General features: G+C 38.3%; 1 protein-coding gene across 9 annotated transcripts in view; it reads left to right on the top strand.

The window, feature by feature from the left end:
• Celf1 (CUGBP Elav-like family member 1) overlaps positions 1 to 18057 on the top strand; it is a 75868-nt gene that overhangs the window by 24728 nt on the left and 33083 nt on the right. For 7 of the 9 annotated variants that reach the window (XM_074045329.1, XM_074045340.1, XM_074045306.1 and 4 more), the window contains exon 2: positions 15891 to 15930. The exons of the other annotated variants lie outside the window; for them this stretch is intronic. The gene's annotated coding sequence lies outside the window, so the exon portion shown is untranslated. The remainder of the gene's footprint in view (positions 1 to 15890; positions 15931 to 18057) is intronic. 9 annotated transcript variants of the gene reach the window in all.

The following is an 18057-nucleotide window of genomic DNA, read 5'->3' as shown; positions in this document are numbered from 1 at the left end:
TTATATATTTTTCCATTATATCCATTTTGAAAGTTTCCACACATCTGTTTTGGTATGGTGAGGAGAATAAATAAATAAACAAACAAATAAATAAATACATGCTTTTGGGACAAGTGGTTCAGTGTTCTATAATGAAGAGTATTGTATATTTATTTATACTGTATGTTAACAGTCCCAGTTAATCTTTTTACCTGTTTTCTCCCCCTCCTAATAAAAAATATTTTGCATAATCTCATATACCCATATCTTTATACCTTTAACTGACTTTTTAAAACTATTTTTGTTATTGTATACTAATTGTATAAAACAATAGGTTTTAGTGACATTTTTTACATACATCTAACTTATTTTGACTATATTCACTCCTTCATGACTCTTTCTTGTCCTTTCCTCTTCCCCTTCCCATCTGTTTTCTCTTCCTAAGTAGTCTTCCTTCTAGTTTCATGTCTTGTTTTTTTTTAAATCTAGGTTCCACTTATGAGAGAAAACATGCAGTATTTGTCTGAGTGGCTTATTTTACTTAACACAGTAATCTCCAGTTAACATCCATTTTCCTCCAAATGATATAATTTCATCCTTCCTTACAGCTGAATAATGTGCCATTGTGTATATATGCCATATTTTCTTTATCCATTGATGGGTTCTTAGGTGGATTCCATAACTTGGTTACTTTGAATAGTGCCACAATAAACATGGATATGAAGGTATCTCTATTGTATGTTGACTCAGCATTCCTTCAGATATATACCCAGGAGTGGTATAGGTAGATCATATGGTAGTTCTATTTTCAGTTTTTTAAGGAACTTCCATGCTGTTTTCCATAGTGGCTGCACTAATTTACATTATACCAACACTGTATAAGTGGCCACCCGCCCCCCCCCAAAAAAAATCTTCAGTAGTATTTGTTATTTGTTTCTTGATTGTAGGTACTATGACTGAGGTGAGATGGAATATCAATGTCAGTTTTGATTTGCATTTCCCTAATGTATAAGGATGCTGAACATTTTTCATATGTTTATTAGCCATTTGTACTTTTTATTTTGGCAGCACTGGTGTTTGAATTCAGGGCTTCATGCTTACTAGGCAGGCACTCTTACAGTTTGAACTACTCAGCCAGCCCCGTTTGTACTTACTTTGAGACCTATCTTTCCAGGTCATTCATACATTTGTTGATTGGATTATTTGTGTCTCTCCCCTACCCCCTGCCTTTTTGTGTTAGTTTGAGCTCAGGGCCTCATGCTTGCTAGGCAGGCGCCGCTTGAGCTACAACTTCAGCCCCATTTTTTGAGTTCTTTATGTATTCTGGATACTGGCTGAAGGCATGGCTCAAGTGGAAAAGCACCAGTACTGCCCCATTCATTCTCTTCCCTCCCCCCAGCCAGAAAAGAAAAAAAAAGATGACACTTGGATATTAATCACTGTTGAATGAATATCTGGTAAAGATTTTCTCCCCTTCTTTGTCTCTTTACTCTGGTAATTGTATCATTTAATGTGCTGAAGCTTTTTAGTTTGATTTAATCCCATTTGTCAATTCTTGCTTTTATTTCCTGAGCTATTGAGGTCCTATTCAGAAAGTTGTTGCCTATGCTTTCAAGTGTATTCTCCTAGGTGTTTCAAAGTTTCATGTCTTATATTAAGGTCTTTGCTCTACTTTGAATTGATTTTTGTACAGGGTGAGAGATAGGGATTTAGTTTCAGTCTTCTACTTGTGGCAGTCAGTTTCCCCAGCACCATTTGTTAAAGAGGCTTTCTTTTCTCCAACATATGTTTTTGGAATCTTTGTCAAGTATCAGATGACTGTAGCTGTGCAGGCTTATTTCTGGGTCTATTCAGTTTTTGTGCCATTACCATGCTGTTTTTGTTACTATGGCTCTGTAGTATAATTCCAGCATTGCTTTGGCTTTGGGGGGGGTGCTTCTTTCGTGCTGCCATATGAGTTTTTGGAGTTTTTTTCCGGTTTCTTTGAAAAATGTCATAAGAATTTTAATGGGGATTGTATTGAAGGGTTTGTAGACCCTTTTGGTAATACAGTAATATGATCATGTTCACAATACTAATTCTGCTGAGCTATGAGTCTTTTCATCTAGTCTCTTCAATTTCTTCAGTGTTTTATAGTTTTCATTGTAGAGGTCTCTTACCACCTTGGTTAGGTTTATTCCTAGGTGTTTTATTTCTACTGGGTCTCTTGTGCACGGGGTTATTTTCTGATTTCTTTCTGAGCATGTTCATTATTAGTGTATAGAAAAGCTACTGATTTTTGTATGTTGATTTTGTATCCTGCCACTTTGCTGAAAGTGTTTTTCAGATACAAGTTTTCGGGTGAGTCTTTAGTAAGTATAGGACCATTTTATCTGCAAGTAGGGCTAATTTTGACTTCTTCCTTTCTTATTTGTATCCCTTTTATTTCTCTTGTCAGGTACACATTTTGAAGAGATATAATCGTCTTGTCAAAGACTAAAACTTTTTGAGACTCATCTTCTCCCACCATAAGCACCATGCTTAGTGCCTGGGAGAATAATAATAACAAATGTTTGAGTACTTTCTGTCTTAAGCACTGTTCTAAATGCTCTTTACACATACAAATCCTGTAATCTTAACGAACACCCTATAAGGTAGATGCTGTTTCTGTAACCATTTTCCACATGAGGAAACAGATAAAAGGATGTTTAACAGTTATTCCCAAAATTACCTGGCTGGCGAGTGGCAAAACTGGGATTAGAGAGCAGTGACTCCAGAGGCTGAGGTGGGAGTTCATTGTAGGCCTTCAGTAAATATTTGCCTAATATTTTATTAACATCCCGGGAATATTACACATCCTTGAAATATTACTTAAGATTACTGAATTAGGAATCACTTTAACTAAGTCTCATTTGAGAATTTCCTTATGAAAATGACTGACTTAGATTTCAAGTCACCATCAACTGTGCTAATTCATTTATTGGTGGTAAAGATCAGTAACCAAATAGCACATTTTTTGACGCATCCTCAAAATTACTTGTTTATTTCTACTAGTACCAGAATGTTAAGATATTAAAAGCAGACTTTAACTTTTTTGTGTGTGGGACTGGAATTTGAACTCAGGGCTTCATACTCACAAAGCAGGCGCTCTTAGCTCTACACATCTCCAGTCCATTTTGCTCTGGTTATTTTGGAGATGAAGTCTGCCAAAGTATTTGTTGAGTCTGGCCTTGAATCACGATCCTCCATATCTCAGTTTCCGAAATAGCTAGGATTACAGGCATGAGCCTTCGACACCCAGCCCGATTTTAGTTTCTTTAACTTTTGTTTTCTGCACTGGAGATGATTTCATGGGGAAGCATGACAAGGGAGGGTCAGTGAGTTTTGTGTAATACATGAACTATAATCAGTGTAACAGGATAACAAGGACATCTGTTCAAAAGAAGTGATGGTGGGAGAATTACTGGCAGGCTAAGTAATTTCATTGGAGGGTAGCAAAAATATTATTCTGTCATGAAAAGTATGATTTAGTAGCACAAAAATTTGATTTAGACAGGGAAAAAGAATCCACTCTCCTGAGATTTTGTAAGTCCCAAATTTTTGGTAGCACTTTCCCTTGCATGTATTCAGTCTCATGTTTTTGTTTCTAGTGCAAATGATATTTTCTGAACAAGATCATAATTCCTTAAGGAAAGGGATTGAATGTGTGAGCCCTCTTTAATTCTGGGTATATAGCTGTCCTCTATAAAAATGGATGTTTTTTTGATTGCTATATCTCCCCATTTTCTAAAAAGCTTATAAAAATGAAATCAAAGCACTGACAAGTTTAATTTTGTGAAACAGATAAGCTTTTTTAGGAGTGATTTGAAGGAGGTGATGGAGATCATTTAAGTGGGTATTTTAATGTGAGAAGCTCTTGGGAGCCCAATTGGAGAGTAATGAAAGCATGATAATTGAAGTCACTTTTCTAAATAGTGAAAATATATAAAGAGAATTTGTTCTCAGGCTATACGTCCTTCGGAATGAAACAAGCTGTGCTTCCCAATTGGCTGAAGCAGAGGTATAATTTTTGTGCTTTCTGACATAGCTTGTCTCAGGAAGTGTTACCCAAGTAAAGTAGTTTCTGGTTTTGTAGAATTAGGAAATTAGGAACAGAAAGGGATTGAAGTTTCCTGCTTTTTAACAGAACAAACCTCTTGAGATAACACCATATGGAAGCATCCTGCTTGAGTGCCCATGTATTTGGGGGTGAGGTTGGGGCAGATGGTACAGACAGGGTTCTTGGCTGCCTGGGCAAAGGTTTTGGAGATGCAGAATTTAGGTGCTAGGTGCTGTAGAAGAGCACTTACCCTGTGTTGTTTGTATTGGGCAAGGCTGCCTAAGAGGTGGGTGAGTATAACGGGAAGACACTGCTGTGTTAGGTAGTACAGGGGTACGATAATAGAAAAGAGGCAGGGGTGATGCCTATGTGGAATGATAAAGCTTGCAATTGCATCTCAACCTCCTCTCTGAGATTAGGGAGAAGGAGGAAGACAGTGTGAGAAACAAGATTCCAGATTACTGGTCTCTTCTGTTCTCCAGAGCTGTCAAGTCAAATTTTGTTAGGACTGTAGGATTTTTCTATTTAAACTTGAAGCTGTTTTGATTCCTTTTTGAGATACTAGGCCAAAACTGTATTTATAGAACTTGTTTTAACATGTTATCTCATCCTGTCCCTTTCCTTCCTTACTGGAATCCAGCTAATGTTGCACTGTGCCTTGGCACAGTGATTGAAGAAAATGTACACAGAGATATATAGCTAAGTAATTGAAAATAGCCCCAAAACTTTGTAAATAGGCCAGCCATACTGTTTGCTGTATAAGCTACAGTTTGAATTGCTGTGATAATTTCAAATGATGTAATTACTCAGATCACATGTGATACACTGCTGGTTTACCTGGACAGTGGCTGTTTCCAAAAAAAGTTTCAGGCAAAGCAGGAAAAAAAAAGATACAAAAACAAGCTGGACTTGGTGTTGTACACCTTGTAATTTCAGCATTCAAGAGGTGGGGGCAGTAGGATTGTGTGTCTGAGACCAACCTGGACTAATAGCAAAACCCCATCTCAAAAATAACAATATTAACAAAACCAAACCAAAATGCAACAGAGCTTGTTTTGGAACACAGCTTGAGTTGAGGTTTTTCTTTACTTTGTGCTTCATATTTTCAAGAGTTTCTTTAAGAAAGTGTTTGCATAGTTAGATAACATACATACATGTGAACATACAGTGGTCCTCCTCTACAACTGCAATTATTTTTTATTTTAATTTTAGTTTTTTGGTGGCACTGGAGTTTGAACTCGACTTCACATTTGCTAGGCAGGCACTCTTACCCCTTGAATCACACCACCAAATCTTTTTTGTGATGGTTTTTTTTTTTTTTTTTTTTAACGCAATAAGGTCTCACAAATTATTTGCTTGACCAGGGCTGGTTTCAAACCTCAATCCTCCTGATCTCTGCCCTTTCAAATAGCTAGGATTATAGGTGTGAGTCACTGGCACCCAAGGCCATTATTTTTTTAACCCTTCCAGAGATACTCTGTTCATGTTCAGGCCATGTGTAATTCCTTTCTTATTATATAAATATATCCTGATCAGTCAGCTGCCACATACTCTCTCTTTTCTTTGGTGGTACTAGGGTTTGTAAGGCAGGCACCCTACCACTCTAGCCCTTTTTGCTTTGGTTATTTTGAAGATAGGTCTCCTATTGGCCTGGACAGTGATCTTCCTATTTTAGGCTTCCTTCTGTACTGGAATAACAGGCATGCATGACTGCGCCCTGCTTTTTTTCCATTGAGATGGGAGTCTCATGAACTTTTTTTTGCCCGGGCTACCCTCGAACCATAATTCTCCTGATTCCAGCCTCCCAAATAGTTAGGATTACAAGTGTGAGCCACAGGCACCTGGCTTGATACACTCTCTTTAATAGCCACAGAGTGTTCTGTTTGTATAGTGACTTTTTTTGTTTTGTGTTTTCTTCTTCATGGCAGTACTGAGGTTTGAACTCAGGGCCTTGAGCTTGCTAGGCAGGTGCTCTACCACTGGAGCCATACCTCCTACCTGTTGTATGGTTATGCTATATTATATTCAGACATCCTCTGATTGATGGACATGTTTCTAGGTTTTGTTGTTGAAACAATATTCTTATGAGTGACTCTTTGCATACTTTGTGTATATCAGGTAAAGTTTATTTGTAGGCTATATTTCTAGAATTAGAATTACTGGATTCAAAGTGCGTGTCCAATTCTCAATATTACTCAGATATTTATAGTACCCTTTTATATTTTCCAAGGGATATTATCCGTTGAACATTATTAGTAGAGAGGGAGGTCTTAAAGCAATAGCAGTCAAACTGTCACCCTATAAACAGTTAATAAATTAACATAGGACCTGAAGCTACGTGGACAATTTAAAAACTTTCTTTACCTTAATTATCAAATCCGAAGTGTGGGAATTTGGTGATGGTAGCTGGACCTACAAAACATCTTTATTTTATTCTTAATCTCTGTCATTAGAAGAACATTTAGGTGTTCATGTCCCACTCAGTCCTTTTCTATTCAGCTACTCAGAATGATACTAAGAGACCATTTGGTCATCAGGTAGTAGTTATATCTGAAGTTTACTAATCATCTTAAAAAGTAAAAGCAAAGTAATATTTTGAGCTTCTCAATAAAAAAGCCTTTTATAAAGTGCTTTATTTTACCAAATATAGCACAGTGACTCAAAGCTCCAAGTCCCAGTGACTGGTTGTGGAATTGGGGTCACTTAATCTATCTTTTCACATTAGTGCTCCCTTAATTGGAAAATGGGAGTGAAAACACTGAAGAATCTCCTTTGTGCATTCAGGAAAATAATTATAAAGTCACTTCCAAAAGATTATGTATGATAATGACTCTTCAGAGACATCAAGATTGTAAAGTAATTTAAAAAGTAACTCTGACAGTATTTTAGAAAAAAATTAGTCACATTCTGCCTACATGGTACTAACATATGGTGCAGCCCTGATGAGCTGCACAAGTGGGCTGAAATCAAAATGCAGTTGGAGAGAAGAGCAATAGTGACTCACTAGATGAGACAGATTTGGCCTTCTGGCAGGGCAGTGAAACTGAGGGAAGAATTGGTGGCCTTAGAACATGCCAAATTTGAGCAAATGATATATGAATATTACGGAAAAGTCAAATGAACGCTTGTGTTTAGGTTAGGTGCTTTGTGTGATGTCATAGTCCCTCTGTGCCCTTAGAGCCCCTATTTCTTTCACACCTCGAACATTAGATTCAAACTAGGAAGACACACAAAACATTAGTAATTCTGGAGAAAGGTACACATTAGCTGTGCAAATTGATGCATCCAACAATTTTTTTTTTTGCTCAGTACTGAAGGCTGCTGTGGGAAGGAAACAGGTACAGTTGTAGAAAGAATGAGATTGCTTTCCTTTTTCATTCCCCTACCCTCTCCGACTGAGTATGGAGTCCTATGGAGAGGAGAGGGGTGGCTTAATGAGATTGGAGAATTACTTTGAGAGCTTGGGCACTTTGGGAAGAAGAAGGAAAAGAGATTTTAAGAAATGTATTTTGCATTTACTGTCTGCCTCATCTCAGTGCCTCCAAAGTGGAGGTGAGGTGACCTCATGTTTAGGTGCATTATAGTCATATGGAAATATGTAACAAAACAGGTGAGATGACAGATTGAGGAGGAAAAAGAAAAATAAAGAGCCCAACTCTCACCCCTCCTCATCCCATTTTAGCATAACACTTTTTTGTATGATTTCAGGGATTTAATAACTATGTTGGCTTTGTGAAATAGATGTTATATTGGTTATGTCATAGGTAAGGATGCTATTAACAAATCAAGCTTTATGCCAGTCTGGCTCTAATCCTTACAAATGGGCTATTCTTACAAGAAAATGTTTATAAAATGAGGAAGTGGGTTGTGTAGCAGTGTATATACTGTAATACTGAATTTGATAGCAATTTTGTATATTTGAGTGCATGTCTCTCTCTCAATACACACGTAGAAAAAATTCTTATAGGAAACAACCCAACTCTCCCCCCCCTCAATACTGGGGTTTATATTCAGGGCTTTCTGCTTGCTAGGTGCGTGCTCTATTGCTTGAGTCATACCTCCAGCCCTTTTTGCCCAGATTACTTTGAAGATAGGATCTCACTTTTTGCCCTGGCCTTCTTGGACCATGATTTATACTTCCTGCTGGTAATGAGATGACAGGTGTCACTACGTCCAGCTTTTTTCACTAAGATGGAGTCTTGCAAACTTTTTTTTTTTTTTTTTTGCCTGGGCTGACATGCAAGTGTGATCTTTCCATTCTCAGCCTCCTAAGTGGCTAGGATTACAGGTGTGAACGACCAGTACCTACATATAGTTTTATGTGAAAAGAAATTAATAATAAAAAATTTAATTGGGGAACTAAACAAATTTAGAATAAATACTACTGTAAAAAATGCTAAAGAAGCTGGGTGCCTGTGTGGCTCATACCTGAAATCCTAACTACTCAGGAGGCAGAGATCAGGAGGATCATGGTTTAAAGTCAGCCCAACCAAATAGGTTGCAAGACCCTATCTTGAAAAAACCCATCACAATAAAAGACTGGTGGAGTGACTCAAGGTGTAGGCCCTGAGTTCAAACCCCAGCACCACAAAAAAAAATAATAATAATAATAAAGCAAGTGAAGCCGGGTGCCAGTGGCTCATTTCTGTAATACTAGCTACTCAGGAGGCAGAGGTCAGGAGGATTGAGGTTCAAAGCCAGCCTGGGCCAATAGTTTGCAAGACCCTATCTTGAAAAGAATCCATCACAGAAAAGGGCTGGCGGAGTGGCTCAAGCAGTAGGGTACCTACCTAGCAAGCATGGAACCCTGAGTTCAAACCCCAGTGCTGCCAAAAGAAAAAACGTGGAGGTTGCACATCATTTTGCTTTTTACCCAAGCATCTACAATTTCAAGGGGGAGTAGGAGAATCAATGTAAACATGTGTCAGTTAGGATGATCACCTGAATGCAGGAGTTTGAGGTCAGTCTGTGCAATATAACAAGAGAGGAGGGGAGGAAGAAGAGAAAAGAAAAAAAGTGTTCATGTCATGGAAACTTCATGAATTAGAGTAAACTGAGGGTAGATGTGAGCTCAGCAATTGCAGCTCTGATATGTGTTACCTTTCTTTATTCCGGGTGTACTAGGGATATAAATATAAAAGAGGAGAGACTTAATTGTAATTTATAAATTTTACAGGATGGTAACAGTTGAAATATATTTCATTAACAAAAATTTAAAATGATGCTAAATTCAGGTTTCTTAAAAGTGTATCATATATAAGGGAGGGAAGGACTGAACTAGAAATCTGTTTGGAGAAAATATAATTATGCTTTTAAATGATTTAATGATAGTCTAGATTAATCTAGTCCTATCCTCTAGGGAGAGGAAGGAGTTAAAGGGAACCATTCTAACACTGATTATGACTCCCTAGAGAATCTGATAAAGCTCTGGATTCTCTTTCTAGGAAACCTCAATGTCCATCTACACAGTTTAGGATAAAGTAGCATAGGGCTCATAGACCTCCTCTGACTCTGAAGGGATCTGAGGGTACCAGGTTAAGAAGCATGTTTTTAAAAATTGTTGCCATGTTTCTCAATAGTGTGAATATGTTTAATACTACTGAACTGTATATGTAAAAATGATGATAAATTTCAAATTTTTTAAACCACAATTTTTTTTTAATTTGATGCTACTGGGGTTTGAACTCAGGACCTTGCACTTGCCAGACAGGCACTCTACTACTTGAGCCACATCCCCAGGCTAAACCACAATTTTAAAAATAACTAAGCCCAATGTGGTGGAGACACACACACACACACACACACACACACACACACACACCCACCCACCCACCCACCCACCCACCCCTACCCCTACGTGGGAAATGGAAATCAGGAAGATCGAGGATTGATGCCAACCCAGACAAAAAACTTCATGAGATCCCTTCTCAGCCAGTGGCTGAGCCCAATAGCATGAGCCTATCATACCAGCTATATGGGAAAGTACAAATAGGAAGATTGAGGTCCAGGCTGGCCCAGGTATAATAAGAGACCCTGTCTCAAAAGTGACCAACTCAAAACCAGGTGCTGGTGACTCATTGGTATAACCGTAGCTACTTAGAAGACTGAAGTCAGGAGGATACATTGGTTTCAGGCCAGCCCCAGAAAATAGTTGGCTGGACCTCCATCTCCAAAATAACCAGAGCAAAATGGACCTGAGGTGTGGCTCAAATGAGAGTGCTTGCTTTTGCAAGCTCAAAACCCTGAGTTCGAACCCCAGTCCCACCACAAAATAAATTAACCAAAAGGGCTGGAGGTGTTGCTTAAACGGTAGGACACCTGTCTAGTAAGCATACGTCCCTGAGTTCAATTTCCAGTACCACCAAAAGGGAAAAATTTGTTGCCACTACAGTTAAGATTAGCATACTGGCCAGTGTGCAAAAGGAGATGAGATTCAATCTGTTTACAAACTTCTCTACTAGGGTCACGGAGAGGACACACATGGATGATTCATTAGTCAATAAGAAGTCAGAGGCCCCAAATTTAAGCTTGAATCATGGAAATAGTCTAGGTGTGTAGTTATGAACAAGTGTCAGCAAAGAAAGAAAAGGGAATTTTTCTTTTTGTTTTTTTTCTTTTATTATTCATATGTGCATACAAGGCTTGGGTCATTTCTCCCCCCTGCCCCCACCCACTCCACCCCCTCCCTCTCCCCCCCACCCCCTCAGTACCCAGCAGAAACTATTTTGCCCTTATTTCTAATTTTGTTGTAGAGTGTATAAGCAATAATAGGAAGGAACAAGGGTTTTTGCTGGTTGAGATAAGGATAGCTATACAGGGCATTGACTCTCATTGATTTCCTGTGCATGTGTGTTACCTTCTAGGTTAATTCTTCTTGATCTAACCTTTTCTCTAGTTCCTGGTCCCCTTCTCCTATTGGCCTCAGTTGCTTTTAAGGTATCTGCTTTAGTTTCTCTGCATTAAGGGCAACAAATGCTAGCTAGTTTTTTAGGTGTCTTACCTATCCTCACCCCTCCCTTGTGTGCTCTCGCTTTTATCATGTGCTCAAAGTCCAATCCCATTGTTGTGTTTGCCCTTGATCTAATGACCACATATGAGGGAGAATATATGATTTTTGGTGAAAAGGGAATTTTTCTACCCAACAGAGAAAGTGTTAGGTCATGTTCCTTCTGACCAAGACAAGTTAGAACTAAGCCTCATACAGTATAAGACCTAAATTGTCCAGCATAGGACAGTTTGCTTTACTATAGTGGAATATGTATATTCTAGGAATGATGAGACTAGAAAGAAGGGAATTTATTGTACTTGAGTGTACCTGCTTACTCCACTTACTCATCCCTATTTTACGGATAAGGGAAAAAGTTAATGCTTAAATAGTTTCTCTAGAGCCATTCAGTTTTGGGTTTTACAACTATATGTTGTTCATCCTAATGGGTTTGTTATACTAGCTTCTTTTTTTCCTGGTGGTACTTGAATTTGAACTCAGGGCTTCATGCTTGGGTAGGCAGGCACTCTACCACTTGAGCCACTGTGTTGGTTATTTTTTGAGATAGCATCTCATGAACTATTTGCCTAGGTTGGCTTTGAACTGTGAACCTCCTGATCTCTGCCTCCTGAGTAGCTAGGATTACAGGTGTGAGCCATCAGTGCCCAGCTTATACTAGGTTTTGAGCTAGTATCTATTCACTTACCAAGTTGTGATGTATGTACCCAGGATCCTAGATTAGAATCTGGTGGCAACTGCTATTCCCTTGCTAGTTTGCTAGAGAGGATAGGTAGATTGGCTACACCGAGCAAACTGGTGGATTATAGTACCAGTTCCTGAAGGGTTTGCATCATCGTACTAGGCTAGTTAGGAAAGATTTCCAGTTGATCCTTTTATCTAGTTACTTGGCCTTCTAGAATATGGGAGTAGATAAACATGCTTTTCCATAGTCAAGAGCCTACTCTTACTGAGCTAGCCATATCATGGGAAGAAAAAAAAAGAAGTAAAGGGAATTATAAGCTGACTGAAAGTTAAACATTTAAAAAATAATACACATTTCTTAAGTCATTTGTTACTTATTTCTTTCCTCTTTGAGTTAAAAATTGGCTGGATACTGGTGGCTCACACTTACAATTATGACTATGTGGGATGGGGAGGATCTCATTTCAGGGCCAGCCTGAGCAAATAGTTCTTGAGACCCCATCTCCACCGTAACTAGAACAAAATGGACTAGAGATGTGGCTCAAGCGGTAGAATGCTTGCTCTGCAAGTACAAAACCTTGAGTTCAAACTCCAGTCCCACCACAGGGAAAAAAAAAAAAAAGGTTTATATAGCAGCTTGATTGTATTATGAGCATCCATTCGGTCCTTTTTGAGATACATAGTTTAAGATCTCTTTTGCAGGCCAAACTGATATACTTAGAGATACCGATTAACTTGTCGTAAGTCACACCTCTACCAAGTAACAGCATACTTGTCATTGCCCTTCATCATGTTTGTTCTTTTGAGACAGGATCTTGCTGTGTAACGTCCAGGCTGGCCCCAAGCCGAACTCAAAATCTTCATGCCTCTGTCTCCAGAGTGCTGGAATTGCACATGCACACCAACATGCCTGGCTTAATCACACTTCTTGAAAAAGACTCTTGTAACCATTGAAGCTTTGGATGTTTACCTACTTACAAGATTTGCCTTAGAAAAATTATCAGGCACAGTTGGGCATGGTGCTACATGTTCTTAATCTCAGCACTGGGGAGGCAAAGGCAGGAGGTTCAAAAAAAAGTTGAGGCCAGCGTGGCCTATGTAGTGAGACACTGTCTTAAAACATAGCAACAAAAATTTTTCAAGTAATTATTGAAGGCACTTACTAACAGTTTTTACTGTTTACTAAGAGTGAGTTTTGGGCTGGTGGAGTGGGTCAAAAGTGGTAGAGTGCCTGACTAGCAAGTGTGAGGCCCTGAGTTCAAACCCCAGTACCACAAATAAATAAATAAATAGCCCCCCAAAAATTAACAACAGCAAAAAGTCTCATGGGTGTATGCCCATATGACCCTTTAAAAAAAAGAATGGTCTTGCTAATGAATCAAGGTCATGGGTTTAGGACTTACATAGATCATCGGTCATCACTGTACCACTAGCCCTTGTCTCTGGAGTTTGTGATCTAGTGTGTGATATGTAAGAGCTACTGATGGTGACTGAGTCAGTAGCCATTTTCCCAGAAAGGAAGGTATTTTTGTCCTTTACTCATCATACAAGCTGTATAGGTTGGCAAGAAATTTGAGAAATAAGAGAGCGTTCATTACCTTGCCTACTCTAAGAAAGGAGTATAGAAGATCTGAGAGCTTTTGTATCGGTCAAATACAACTGGAAAACTTCATATTAGGTCTTGTTTTAAACATCTCAACATTTATTAAAGCCAGATAATGTTAATGCAAACTCAAGGTCCTGAGTTTAATTCCCAATACCACAAAAAAAAAAAAAAAGTTGGCAAGACCCAGTTCTCAACCAACTGGTCATAGTGGCATGTTGTTCCAGCTACTTGAGTCATAAATAGGAGGATAACAGTCCAGGCTGCCCTAGGCAAAACTGCAAGACTTTATTAAAAAAAAAAAAAATAACTAGAGCAAAAAGGACTGAGTATGTAGCTCAAGTGGTAGAACGCCTGTCTTGTAAGCATGAGTTTAAACCCCAGCACCTCCAAAAAATAAAAAACATCAGCCTTTGGGTGGCTTAGAAATAGGATGACTCCTATCTTATTTATGTGGATATATACACACATACGTGTGTCCACATAAATAAGATGTACATATATGTGTGTATGTATATTTTTTTTGTTTTGTTTTTTGGCAGTGCTAGGGATTCAACCTAGGGCCTCATGCATGCTTTTTCCTTGGGCTATTAGCACCCCCCCCACACACACACACAAAAAAGAAACCAAAAAACAATTCCTCTCCCCCACTTAAGGAACTCATTTATTTCTTTCTCTGGGCATTCCTAGCCCCCTAAGGACTACTGTGTTCTCTGGGACCTAGTAGGTATCTCTCATTCTTTCATATATTAGCCTTAACTCCAGGCCTCTCATTTGCTCTCTGACCAGCATGCAATCTGAGAGAAGTAATGCTTACAAGTACTAGCCAAATTGTGGCAGTATTTCTCTGTCTTCCTGGCAACATTTTGGGAAACATGGTGCCTAACCTTTTCTTTGTCCTTTGCATCTTCTAGAACAACACTAGCAATAGAAGTTTAACTTGCTTCCTATCCAACTACTCCAAAGCCCTCTTAAGATACACTACCTTCTGGATATCTTCCAAGGTCACATTTCTTCTCACCCCACCCCCATAGCACATGGGTTTGTAAGGCAGGTAGTCTACTGCTTGATCATCCCTCCAGCCCCTTAGGGTTACCTCCCTCCCTTTTTTTTTTTAAGAACAGAATTAAGCAGTATTTTATTTCATTAGGGTCACAATTTTTTTTCTTTCTTTTTTTTTTCCCCTAGGGTTTGAACTCAGGGCTTTACACTTGCTAGGCCAGCACTCTGCTTCTTGAGCAAGTCTGTCAGCAGGGTCACATTTCTTAAGAGAGCTAGACAGTGGGCTCTGACTTGAGTACCTAACTAAAAGTCCTTGTACACATTCCTTAGCTTCTGAATCCTGAGGGTAGTCCCCCTTTAAGTAGTGATTATGATGCAAGATCCAATGAAGTATTGTGAATTTAGTAAATGGAAATTCCTATTCTCTCATAACAGGGTTCTGGGAATCAAACCCAGGGCCTTCCTTACACATGCTGAGCATAAGATATATGCCCCCAGCTCCCTTTTAATAACTTTTGATGTTTAGGCAGGTTGAAGTAAATGCTTTTAAAAGTTTTCTTTTTAAGTATAGATTTTTGCTTTACAATTATTGAAAATACTATTACTTTATTACTAAAATTGGAAACTAATTAGGTCCATATGAAAAATCAAATACTTGAGCACCTATTTTATGTTAAGTGTTCTTTGTCTTCAGAGAGGGTAGGTCTCATTATACAGTTCTGGGACTGGCTGTGTCTTTGAGAATTCTTTCTTTTCCATTGTCTGCATTGTCCTTGGTGACTTTGAGTAGTTCTCTGTGATTACAGCCAGATAGAAGTACATCTGGCAGGAGTTGTAAGTGGAATTTTGTAGGAGTTGGGAATAGTTATAGAATCAGATCTTTATTTATTAAGGTTCAGTAATGTTTAAAAATAAGACCAATTGGTTTTGTGGTTTCTATCTTTGTTTTTGCCTTCAATTAACTTCCCTATCTTATGATTCTTTTGGTTTTAGTGGTTTACCACCACTCTAGTGCCACCAAGATCCATTTACAGAGGCAGGAACTTGGTTGCCTTTCAAGAGTTTCATGCCCAGCACCTGCCTATGCAGAGAGACTGCTTTGAGGAAACAGCAGCAGCCTCTCCACATTAATAACAGGATATTAATTGCTGAAAGAATCATATGGCCTTTAAGTATTTTTGTTTTGTTTGTTTTTTTTGTAGTAGTCTCCCATTCCCAAAGCAGATGTTAAAAATGATTGTTTTGTTAGTTTAAATGTACTGAAGTTCAGCCTCATAAATCTTAAGTTGTTGTTTTGCTATATGTTGTAACATTGTCTTTCAGTTCTCCATTTTTTAAGTTTATGATGTTTTTTAATTAGTTATGAGATATTAAATGCAGTTTATCTTTAAGGAACTGTATACTTAAAAATGGGAGAGGGAGGAGTTTTTTTTTTTAAATCTTTGGTGACAAAGGGACTTTTCTTTGGAAAGAAGCTACACATATGGATTCTGAGAAGAGTAGGCATGGCACACTTATTTTTCTTTTCCTTGGTTTTTTAGAGTGAAGACATAGTCCAGAGAGGGAGTTGTAAAGCTACAGGTATGAGCTAACTGCTGGATGAGTGTGCTCCCTGACCATCTTTTTAACCTTCTTGCATGAGGCCTGCTGTGCGTATATGAAAAGGTTGTTTTCAGAAAGATGATGATGACTTTATTACATTATGGGATATAATTTGCAAAATGTCTTTCCCTAGGAAAATGGAACTTGCTTTCCCAGCTCTTGCTCCTTAGCTATTTCCAGGGTAGGCTCATCTCCTATTAGATAGCTGCTGCCTAATTATTACAGTTGGGGGTGTAAGCAATAGTCTACACACAGCAGCTACTAGTTTAACTTTTACTCCCTCCTTTCACCTTATTGGGAGACCCAAAGTAAACTAGAACAAAGATGAGGATGAAATTATTGGATTCCATAGATAATGTTACACTCCTGGAACTAGAATTCATTCAACATAGTGCTTTTAAATCCTCAGTGAAGTTTAAGCAATGTGTAAGCTTTCAGCTTATTATTACCACCTATGAATTATACTGAAGTTCCAGTGCTGATTTGGTACCTGAAAATATGGCACAATTTAAAGAGTGGTTGCAATTTGAGCAAGGTTGTGTTAAGTCAGGTTAGTCATAGACTCCTAGGCAGGGCCTGAGCTTAAAATTGTTTTTGTTTTTGTTTTTTTATTGTGGGTCTGGGGTTTGAACTCAGGGCTTCATGTTTGCAAGGAAGACGCTAGAGATGAGGGAAGAAATGGAAAGCTTATTTATTTTTCTTTTTGTGGGACTCATGGCTTTGCACTTGCAAACAGGCACTCTACAGCTAGAGCCACACCTCCATTTTGGAATGGAGGAATGGTTATTTTGGAGATTGGGTCTTATGAACTATTTGCCCAGGCAATCTTCCTGATTACAGGTGTGAGCCATCAGCTCTTTGCTCTTTTTAGCTTTCAGAAGAGGTTCTGGTTTTCCTTCCTTTGGCCTTGACATATGTATATCCTTTCAGAATAACTTATGTGAAATTTTTACATGCTAAACAACTTTCACACAACAGATTACTTAACTATGTTTTTTTCACACACTGATTTGAAATCTAAACAGAAAAATATTTTTGCAATATTTTATTTCTTTTTTTTTTAACTGGGGTTTGAACTCAGAGGCTCATACTTCCTAGGCAGGTGCTGTACCACTTGAGCCACTCCACCAGCCCTATATTGCCTCTTACTGAAAATTCATAAAGTTTCGTTTTAATTTAGAGTTACTTTTTTTTGTTGTTGTTTTCCTTTTCTTGAATTTTTTTAATAACATTTTTATTGGTATATGATAGTTATACAGGGGGTTTCGTTGTGACATTTCCATATATAATACACACACACACACACACACATAATATATATAAATAAATCCCAGTTTGGTTTATCCCCTCCATTAATCTCTCTTTTCCCGCTCCCTTTCTTAAAATGACTTTGACAGGTTTCCGTGTTCCATATTCATACACGTATTAGAAAGTACCTCAGCCATATTTCCCTTCCCCTCCTGTTACCCTCCCCTTATCATGACCTGTATTACATTCCTGTTCATTGTTTAGTGTATGTTAGTCATTTTTTTTTTTAAAGAGTCATTCTTAACTGTCATGTTTATGCTGCAGCAACAAAAAGTTCCCACAAAGTAGGATGCTGCAGAGATAATTACCAGTTTGGGTCGTCATATTTTGCATATGCAAGACACTAGGTTGGGAGCTCTAGGAGACGCACTAATTAATTAAACTTAAAGTTTTGAAGTGAAATTCAAGTCTGTAAAGGTTTTAAGCCAAATTTTGAGTTGCTCTCGCTGTTCACTTGTGTACTTCTTTTCTATATCCTTTCTATCATCAAACTGCCAGCAGCACTGAGGAGTGAGGGAAGATACCAAGTCCATTTAATACTGTGAGTTTAGGACTATTTTCTAGATTTTTGTACTTTCAGTTTTCCTTTTATAACTGTTGGTTATTTTTTAATGACATAGATTTTCTTTTATGATCCAGTATTAATCCCTAATCTGTTCTGTGCTCATATAACCAGACTTCATGTTACTGCCCTTTGAAACACACTTAGATTATTGGGGTGAATGTATAAAATCTGTTTACCTCTCATCCTGCTTCCTGGTTATATCAGTCAAGAAGATGTTTGCACTTGCCTCCTAG

Source organism: Castor canadensis, chromosome 1 (assembly GCF_047511655.1).
Source record: "Castor canadensis chromosome 1, mCasCan1.hap1v2, whole genome shotgun sequence".
Taxonomy (NCBI): domain Eukaryota; kingdom Metazoa; phylum Chordata; class Mammalia; order Rodentia; family Castoridae; genus Castor; species Castor canadensis.
The sequence above is the reverse complement of the archived record's forward strand: the minus strand, read 5'-3'. Positions and strand labels throughout refer to the sequence as shown.